Raw genomic sequence first — 11214 nt, forward strand, 5'->3', positions numbered from 1 at the left:
AAATCCACCAATTCAGAATTTCCCCCTACGAACTGCTCCAAACAAATTTTCGAAAGCAACATTTTCATGCATATTGAATGTATTATTTGTTGCAAATAATTTATAAAACTAAATCTCAGGAACGTTTCATAAGAGAGTCAGTGAGATGAGAAACGCGCATAGCACGGGTGCAGGTGAAGCGAAAACACAGAGCGCGGACTGGAAAAAGCTTCCGCAATGGTGCCGATTCGTAGCGTGAATCATGCCTGCGAACGCGCGAAGCTTTTTTAAAAGCAGCAGCTTTCGTGCTGCTGGACGGCAGGCAAAAACTGTGCGAACGTGTCTATGAGCGGCGATAAGCGTCGTTTCGAAGGCCGGGCACGAGCGAGCTGAAAATTGTTTTCTCACCCTTTCCCCGTCGATCCTTTCAGAACGGCCCAGTAAACGGCGAAACGTCGTTTTTTTCTTTCGTTACATTTTCTTTCGAACGACATACGTGACCACCGTGCACGACATTATTCCACGGTGGCATGGTTTAACATACGCGTTCGACGTGCGAACATCCAACCAAATAATTGACATTCTTTCCCTTCCTTTTTCTATCGTACTCTCTTCGGAAATGGTTATGTGAATGATTTTCATATTTGAAATCAAATATATTTCGTCTATTCTCATATCTGAGTAAATTGCATTTCGTATCTAACTTCTAACTCTTCTACTTCTATTTTATATATGAGAATATTGCAGTGAGGCGTAGTTAAAACTAAATTGATGTTATTGTTAATAAACTATAAATTTTGAGATTTAGGGGTATGTGCATTTAGAGGTGATATGAGAAATCCAAAAAATTGAAAAATTCTGAAATCTTCAAAATCTCTAAAATTCTAAAAATTCCCAAATTCCAGAATTTTCAATTCTCCAACTCAGTTCCCTAAAATTTCCAAATGCGTGACTATACATCTATGAATTAATTATTCAAAAACCAGTAAGTAATATCCTCTCGTTATATCGCCATATCCTAAATTGCTCATGGTACATCCGTAACCCTCGACGTATCTTACAGCAGCCGTTCAAACGACCCAATTTGATATTAATCTAACCGAAAAGGAAGTTCGTACATGTATGAGAATGAACGATGAAATTACAGTCTGTCCATCGTAGCCAGGCATCAAGGCGAGTTGCAAATTGTTTCGGCTGCCAGGAACCTTTCCAGTTTCCGCTGGTTGTGGGATGTGTGCGCCTTGCGTGACACTTGAACTCTCAGCCGCACACCTCCAAGGGTGAATACATGAATTACGGAAAGAGAGAAAAAGGGAGAGAACAGCGAGAGGAGGAGACAGAGAGACTCGAAGGGTTCGTGTTAATTAATATCACGTCACACGCGTTGCCCGGCTAAAATCTGTCTCCGCCTCCGCTTTACTGAAATACTTCTCTCTCTCAGTCGTTCGACCCTTTCTGTCCTTTCTGTCCCGTGTTCCTTCGCCGCTTTTCCATCTCTCTCTCTCTTTCGCTGACAATTTGCACAACGTGCACACGTATGCCCGTTTCGCACGTACGACGACGAGAATCAACGGTAATCGCAGCTTCGCTTCCTACACCAGCATTGTTCTTGCCATTTCGGCATCGTTTGACACGCACGAGAACGATTATGTGCGTATACCCACTTCCAGCATTTCATTATGCAATTTTCTGCGAGTGAAATTAATTACGCTGTCATCGACCGGGACTCGTTACTTCATTACTTACAACCTTGTTAAAGGGAACATGTATGTGAACGTTCTGAAATTTCATCGGTGATACGCTGTTTCTTCGCCTGATATTAAGCTTCTATAATTAGCTGATTTATTGCAATTGTTTATTATGATCACTTTTGTCAAATTTTTCATCGATTATTTTTTGGTACTTTGCTTGATTATTAGTGTAGTCAAATTTATTTTTATTAAGTGAAGAAAAGAAGTAAAAGTAATAACGACGTGGTTAGTTTTGTCGCGAGTAAATTTATTACGGGTTGTGGTTCGACGCGTGGACCATCATGAGTAGCCTGTACCTCGAGATACGGGTCAACGAAGGAGCTTTTATTTGTCAAGTCTCGTACAGATCCAACGTAAACACGCGCTTGCCATAAATCATTTAACAAATATATATTTTTTCTCGCAGTCTTTAACAGGCGACAGAATTTTCTTAATCGACACCCTCTGATACGTGGGAATTTTCGGACAATCTTTGCATATCGAATACTCGTTGCATATGGTACAGGTCGTATAGGGAATCGGTACATGATAAAATTTCCTAATCTGAAAATAAGTAAAATTAGTATTAAACCTTTATTTTTCTCGAAGATTTAAATCTGACACTTTCGATCGACAAATAAAAGAAATAATTACGTTAACTAATCCGTCCTTAACATTTATATTCGATCCACTTTAAATTCATACAGCGATTTCGAAACGGCTGCCTTTGGCCGGTTGATAAATTAATAAAACTATAACTAAACGATATCCCATTATGCCGCGGCTTAATTAACCCCGATACCTCGCTCGTTCGCTGAGCATTTTATGTCTGAAAATCTCGAGGGGAATTAATTAAACACGACGAGAACGAGCAACGGTGGGCTCGCGCGTTTAGTTCAGACGGGAATTTAAAATGTGGTTTTTATGCCAATTACACGCGGATCGAATGAAATCTGACCGCGATGGATATAGGACGGGCCAAGTGCTAGGATGATGTGGTTCCAGGCCTTTATCGAACAGGACACGAACGGGGATTCTGTGGTCCGTTCACAGCATCCGCGTTGACGCTTTGATCATTTGTTTCATGGCGGGCGATGAAAGCGTCGGATGAAGGCGATGACAGCTAATGCGCGATGAGGGGCTCGCCACGGTGTTTTCACGGCGGTCAAATTCGAATTCCCTCTGTCTTTCTCGCTTCTTCCTTCTTTCCTTCTCTAACTTTGCCCCGTTCAAACGGGCCGCGACTTTAAATGACATTTCCCCGAAGCGACGAACACTCGATTGTCGCTGTTACATTTATGAAAGAAGTGTAAGTTGTTCTATAAACTATTATAAACTGTGAGTGGCTTGTTTTAAGTTTAGTTGTTAGTGATAGTTTATTTGTGAGAATAAGATGATGACTTTATATGATGATTAGGAACTCGGGTTGCGTTCGGAAACGTTCGGAGGAATTCGGCGGGGAACGCGGGAGTCTCCCTAATATGAATAATCAAGAATGTAAAATTATTTAATATTTGAAATTTGATTAAAAATTGTGTTGGGTTGATGGAAAAGTAATCTGACTTTGTGCATCTGTGAAATTAAATACTTTTTCACTAATCTTTGTAATTAAAAGATGTAGTATAATATTTTTATTATTAAAGAACAGAACCGTAACACTAACACGATCTCGCATAGTGTTTGTTGTATACTATTGACTTTTCTTGCTTTGCGATAACTTAAATTATAATATAATTAATATTAGAAACGTAGAAATTCTGGAATATATAAATTTTTAAATATTCCAATTACAAACTTCAAAATTTTTAGCCTCGAAATCTCAAATTTCTAAGCTGAATTTGCAACTTTATTTGCTGCATTTGAGCTACAGTTCATTTGCAACTTTTTAACATTAACCTCTTTCTTCCTAAAAATATTAAAACGCAACCCGGTGAGAATATTTCTTAGACATTGCAGATTACAAAGAAAATTAGGTTAACGCAGTAGTTAATAGCACGCATATCACTGTTGCTATTGAATTCCAGGAAGCAGAGTTTTAATTAATCGTACGATCAAGGATCGAAAGAACAGAGCATTCGATAAAACATCGTGAAACCGCCATTGCGTTTCAAAGCCATCATCCTGTCGTTCCCCAATTTTTCTTTTTCACCGTTGCTCTTATTAGCGCTATCATACACGCTGCTCCCTGCTTACCGGGGAAAAATGCCATCGACAAGTTCAAACTGATCGACGAGAAACGTCAAAGTGTCGGTACGCACGCGGTACGCGATAATATCGTTAACCCTCGACTCAGTCAGACTTGTTTCCACAAACCTGATAATCCGTGATCAGCTTCGACGTGTACCTCCACCTACATCTATTCACTCGTCTAACACACACGCACACGATCTAGGTATACGAATAGGTGTACGTATGTGGGTACCTATATCTATAATCTGTCGACGTATTGGGCACTGAGATTTGGCGGACCCCCTCGACTCGACTTGCGATTATTCAATTCATCGGCCTGTCAAAAGCACCAGTGCACGCTGTGTTCCCCGATCGTTCTCTCCTTTCTCTCTCTCTGTCTCTCGGTCTACCTTTCGTCTACTCTTTTCTTTCTTCCCCTCTCTTTTCCTCTTTTATCGTCGACCTACGCTTTCTCTCCTTTCCGCTTAACCGTGGCTCAACCAACCCTCGAATCGCCCTCTTTTCTCCTTCCTTCTACCCTTCCCGGTCTCTCTTTTACGCTCGTCTCTCTTTCTCTATCCATATACGGCCACCCACGGCAGCTACCGCCAGGGTGGAACGATTAGGAGCAATACGTTGCGATAACTGCCCCTAATATCTCGGCACCGCTGCCATACGCAATACAAATTAGGGAAGCGTACCGTGAAAGCACGCCGGATATTTGATTCTACGATTTTCTCGACGGCTACCGTCTCGCTCGCGATTTGCGACTCTTCTGGAACCGATTTCATACCCTGCTGGATATAATAGCTCTTCGATACGCGACAAATTTATTAGATTCTCTTGGTATTGCACGAGAGAACTGTGCTCATCTCACAAAATGGCGAAGTGGGCCTTGCTGAGGTACGTGAGGGTAACCTCTCTTTGGGATATGGATACGGAATTTCACGGTTCTTAAATTCCCATATTATTAAATTTTGTAATTGCTAAATGTCCAAGTTTCCAAATTTTCAAATTCCACACTCTTAAATATACATACCCTCATATGCATAAATATTCAGACCCTCAAATGTTAATCACAAATCCTTATATTTTGAAATTCGCATTTTTCAAGATGCTTAGAACTTTAAATCCCAAATGAAATATCCTGTAGAATAAAATTACAAAATTCTAACTAGAGGCAGCACATGTGTCGACGCTTTAGTCCATAAATGTTTATCCAGTAAAAGAAAAATTAGATTATGTTAATATATACGTGTTGATAATTTATGTATCACGCTTCAAAATGCAAACAAATTGGATTTCCCTAATGCATTGATTCAACACTCCTGAAGAAGATTCAAATTACGCGGTTCAACAGTTCCTAAGCTCCGAGCGGCGTCTGCCTTGCACGTGACCTCTTCACTTTTACCGCTTCTGTTTTGAACGTGTACCCAGCGGGTGGTACCTCGATCCCATAATACGTAGGGCTCGATTTCTTATTGTGAACATACGTGTAGGAGAGAAGGGTGCTCATGGAAACGAATCTCGCTTTGAAGTCCATCGCATGCAAACGAAAATACTTATAAAAAGCGTGTGTAGGAAGCGTCAAACCCCTGTGGCAATATCCTTTAACGCGATCCAATTTCTATTACTATGATTGCTGTTTACCTAGCAAATCGTGTATATGATCCAAATACTATTGACATGCGAAAGCAATATAGAACCTTCGAATTGTTTTTGGATTATTTTTATTTATTTTACTTAATCATTTAACAGAGATGTTAAGAATATATTAGAAATTCTTTCATTAATATTTCATTGATTATTCAAGATTTATTGCCTGTACTGTTTTTCAATTTTTTTTTTCTAGTGACACATGTACATAAATAGATGTAAACATACATATTTATGTAATGCATGTAATCGTTATAAGCATCTCTATTTAGGGTCGAAAATTTTCTGATAATATACACAAAAATATACAACAAATTTTATTGGTAGAAATGAGAAAATACACGTTACTCAAATTTTCACATTATGTAGATATAAAGACTGTAGAAAAATATATATTCTGATGCACTGTACGTCCATCGTTGTCGTTGGAGTAGGCAGCGTGTAGCTCGATGGAAAATCATAAAACGTGCAAACCAGCTGTAACTTTTTTTCAGAATCAAATCGAAGCTGCCACTCGTGCTCGTGGTACACGCGTATATCGTGAAAAGCGATACGTTACAAGCAGTCAGACCACGGTTTAGGTTTAGGCACTGGCTTCTGGCTCGGCCTGGATACGTACGGAGAATGAGAATGGGTGGAAACCAGTCAGAGAGCGAACCGAGTCGAGCGTCTGGTGCGTTTGACGTTGATACCACGATAAGATGAAAGAGCCTCGAAGCTTATATCCGACCTATATGACTGTATTGTTGCGCACGTCTAAGCATAACGTAATGCGGTGCCGATACACGCTGATATATATATATATCTATATATTTCAGACGTGGTATTTGCTCTTTATCGAGAGGAAGGAATACAAATCCCTCCGAGGGATGGCTGCAGATGTTCTTGGAATAGCTTGGAAACGGATCTGATTGCGTCCCATTTCGAATTGAATCTACCAATTAAGCTACCTTCTAGCGGAATATCAAGATATCGTTGTACGGGACGTTATGTACGGGAGCCTGATCATGAATTAGTCGACGGATTTATTATGGAATTGTTGAAAATTGTGATTTATAACATTGTGTGGAATTGTTGATATATTTAAAGTTGTAATTAATAAATAAACTTATTATGTAGGATTAGTAGTTGAGTAAGTGTTACCTGATTGTAAATAAATCAATAAATTTATTATGTAAAATTCATGAGGCATTTTAACTAATTAAATAGTTATGTGTAGAAATGTGATTATGAATAGATCGATAGTTTTATAGTGTTTTGAAGAATGTTTGCAAGATTTAACATAGTAGTTAAGTACTAAATAATTAAACACCTTCTAAAGGGGTTCACAAACTACTATAAGCTGATATACAATTTTGAAAGTAATTTGGAAATATACTTGCTTATATTAGATTATTGTTTAAAATCTAAAAACTGAAATTCGGAGAGCTATAAACCGAAAGCCTCGGAAAAAATGCAAAATTCTGAAACTTCATTATATAAGTTCAAAGTTTCAAAAGTCTGCATAGTGCTAATAGTTTCAAAATCCTAAAATTATAAAACTTTAAAATTCTAAGATTTCAAGGTTCCAAAGAACTAAGATCTTGAAGTTCCAAATTTCTAAAATTGAAAAATTCCAGAAGTCCTAAACCCCCAAAATTGAATAATTATAATATTCTAAAGGTCCAAATTTAAAAAATTCAAAAGTCTCAAATCCTCAAGTTCAAAAAGTCTCAAAGTTCCCAGAAATGTTTTATATTAAAAAAATTCTAACTTATGAAAGTAGTACTCAAAACCTCTAAAATCTCAAAAATTCCAGAAATTAACATCTGAAGAGAAACTCTAAAATTTCATCTCCAAATTTCTCAAATTCGTTAAAAAGAACCAGGGATTCCAGATGAAGATGTTAAAACAAGCCTAGAAATCTGTCCCGACTGAAAATAAAATAGAAAATTGCTAGAAGAGCGGGAACAATGTTTCTATTGAACGAGAACGAAACGATAATGATGGATCTGTTCGACGGTAACGGGAATCGGCAAAACAGCCCTGAAAAACGAACGACACGCAAGCGTCGTGTATATACGTAGCGGTGAAACGTGCATTGTAGAATTACGCGTATATCCACCGTCCGATTCACCTGTTTTCCGGCATTTCGCCGATTGGCTGCCGTAGTCGTGTCGTTTCATTCCTTCGTTTTTCATTCGGCCGGGCAAAGAGAAAGCGAGAAAGAGCGTGGGCGGTTCGTTTATTTAAACTGCAGGTGCCAGTGGAAAAATGCAGCCTCTACCCTTCGAACCGGCCGCACAATACCACCGAACGATTGTACGTACGGCAATGTAGAAAGAGAGACGTACACATCGATGCAGCCTGCGGCTGACGAGCGACCAAACAACAAACGCCACCAGGAAAACGTGGAACCGCGGCTGATTGCGGCTTGAAAATCAAGCCAAACCCATTGTCGGGACGTCCTATTAGTTTTCCATTTACCCGTGACCCTATCTCTCTCTTTCTTTCCTTCTCGTACCAATCCCTCGATCTCCTTTTTTCTTTTCTTTTTTTGTATCGTCTTAATTCTTCTACTTTTACTAAATTACGGGCGTTAGATGGGTGTTTCATTATAGACTGCTTCATTTTTATTTCATTAAGAGGTATTAGCGTACTTTGGGATTAAAAACGAGGAGAGAGAAATTTGTAGAGTTGCAAGTTTTTTAAATTTTATAACTTTTTAGTTTGGGGAGATTGCAACTTTCAAAATTTCCAAATTTTCAAATTCCCATATTTGTAAATTTCCAAATTCCCAAATCCCCAATTTCCTAAATCTCCAAATTCTCTAGTTTCACATATCCTTCATTCTATGATTCTCAGGTTCTCAGATTTCGATGTCCCCAAATTCCCTAGTCCCCCAAACCCTTCATTCTAAAATTTTCAGCTCTCAATTCCCAAGTTCTAAAATTCCTAAATACCAAAATTCTAAAGACCCAAAATTTGCAACTTCCCTTTTCATGTTCCCAAATTCCCAAATTTCCAAATCCCTAAATTCCCAAATCCCTAAATTCCTAAATCCTTAAATTCCCAAATCCCTAAATTCCCAAATTCCTAAATTCCCAAATCCCTAAATTCCCAAATCCCTAAATTCCCAAATCCCTAAATTCCCAAATTCCTAAATTCCCAAATCTCTAAATTCTCAAATCCCTAAATTCCCAAGTCCCTAAATCCCCAAATTCCCAAATCTCTCATCCTCAACCTAAAAAATTCCCAAATTTCCAATATCCAATATTTCCAAACTCCCTATTTAAATTCCCCTCCACAGCAGCATAATACAATGTCGCTTGACTTCGATTGTCTGTTTGTTCGATGAATCATAAATTCGATATCAAAAGCATTGTCCAGGTTCTTGCAAGGTACTTACAATAGTACCGAATGTAATCGTTCGTGGATTAAATGCAGACAACGATTTTTACTTGCATACAGCTCGTTGGACCATATACTTGGTGGCACGCGACCGATCCATAGAAATCCTTTATAGGGTTGGCGTGCGGATGACATTTCTGGACGAGTGTTTCTGACTGCCGAGCGACATACATACGCGAAGACAGATAGCAACTATAATACCGTACGTTTGACCTTCCCATGGAACATCACATCCGTGGGCCCCTTAAGATACTCCAAGGGGCACTTTGATCGAGCCATTATCACGACATGTTACTTGTAATCCCGAGCAGATGATTCCTCTCGATATGGATCGTATGGCACCGTTAGAAGGATACCAGACTCGAATATTCTATCGGTTTCGATCAATTTTCTTCTGATTATTGACTATTCGGGTGGTAAAATGTCGTTCAGAAATTACAGTGACTCTTTCGGGTTTCAATATACACAAAATAATTCGGCAGATTCACTAATTTATAAGATGTAAAATTTTTCAATTTCTGAACTTTCTGGGTTACGAAGTTCATAAGTCATGTATTTCCTTATTTCTGAATTTCTTGAATTTCTTAAATATTCAATTATTTAAATTTTTAAGTATTCTAACTGCGCTAGAGTTTCTGAACTTCTAAATTTCTAGATTTACAAAGTACCAAATTTTCAAATTGCCATATTGTGAAATTCTGAAGTCACAAGTTTCCAAACTCTCAAGTCGTCAAATCCCTAATGCAGAAAATCCCCAAATTCTTAAATACTAAAATCTCGACATAATCCAAACTTCCAAACTCTCAAATCACCAAGCTTCAAATGCATAAAATCCCAAAATTACCAAATACTTAAATCTCGAAATTTCCCAAACTTCCAAACTCTCAAATCCCCAAATCCCTAAGTTGCAAATGTAGAAAATCCCCGAATTCCTAAATACTAAAAACTCGATATTCCCCGAACTCCTAAACTTTCAAATCCTTAAATCTCCAAATTCCAAATGCATAAAATTCCCAAAATCCTAAATACTCAAATCTCGAGATTTCCTAAACTTCCAAACTCTCAAATCCCCAAATCCCCAAGTTGCAAATACAAAAAATCCCCGAAATTCCTAAATCCCAAAATCTCGATATTCACCAAACTTCCAAACTCTCAAATGCTCAAATCTCGAGATTTCCCAAACTTCCAAACTCTCAAGTCCTCTAACCCCCAAATTGCAAATACAAAAAACACCCAAATCTCCAAACTTCAAATGCAGAAAACCCCCAAATGCCAAAATTCCCAAATCTTCCCAAGACTTCTCAAACTCCCAAATCCTCAACTCCCCAAATCCCCAATGTTCCAAAAATAAAAATTCATAAAACTCCCCACCAAAAATAAAAAAGCGACAGTGCTAAACCACCCCGTATACCTTATGTTGTACAACAGTAGCTACAAGAGAATTCCATTACGAAAGTTTCGTACAAGCCGTAAGAAGATTCAAGATGTAACCGATATTTTACGTTAGTAGGTACAAAGTGGAGCAAGTTTTTCCCCGGGTGGAACAGTAATGCCGAAATTATCCGGCGCTTTATTATCGGCAATAAAAAGTTTCCGCGACATTAGCCATCTTGTCTCTGTTTCGTTGGCTACCTGGTGCACGGAAGCAGGTTATGTAAATACACTCGAACGCTCCGGATACGATCCTGTTCCGGTTTTAATTATCAAATTATGCGAACGAAGGGTCTGAAACGAAAGCACGGACTGTTTATTGCGACCAGTAGCGAAGAACACCGGGTATACTTTAATCGTTCAATCGAGCGGATCGTGGACAAAGAGTCATCCATTTCCGACGACGAGTGTCGGTCCTTTCATTGCGGATAATTAATGTAACAGGAACGATGTAATTGCTTGTTAATAAGGGCTCGCACATCTGCACGATATTGTAAACGCGTGCTTATCGATGACAAAAGTGTTATGGGGATCAATAGGTGGGATATTATAGGGCCACTCGTGAACGACACCACGAATTTAGTATAATCAAATAACTGAGAGGAAAAGATTTTTGTTGAGTTTTAAGACATGTTTGTTATAAATATAAATTATACAAGATATCGAGAGAAAAATTTGATAAAATAGTTATGCTTGTGTCAGTTCATAATTTGAATTTAAATCAAATTTGAAAGGAATAATCTTTCAAAATATATTTTTTTAGGTTAGGTTATGTAAAGGAATAACCATTACCTTTCAAAATAAATTTTGTTAGGTTAGGTTATTTAAAGGAATAATCGTTATCTTTCAAAATAAGTTT

The sequence above is a fragment of the Megachile rotundata genome, chromosome 1, assembly GCF_050947335.1.
Source record: "Megachile rotundata isolate GNS110a chromosome 1, iyMegRotu1, whole genome shotgun sequence".
Classification (NCBI taxonomy): domain Eukaryota; kingdom Metazoa; phylum Arthropoda; class Insecta; order Hymenoptera; family Megachilidae; genus Megachile; species Megachile rotundata.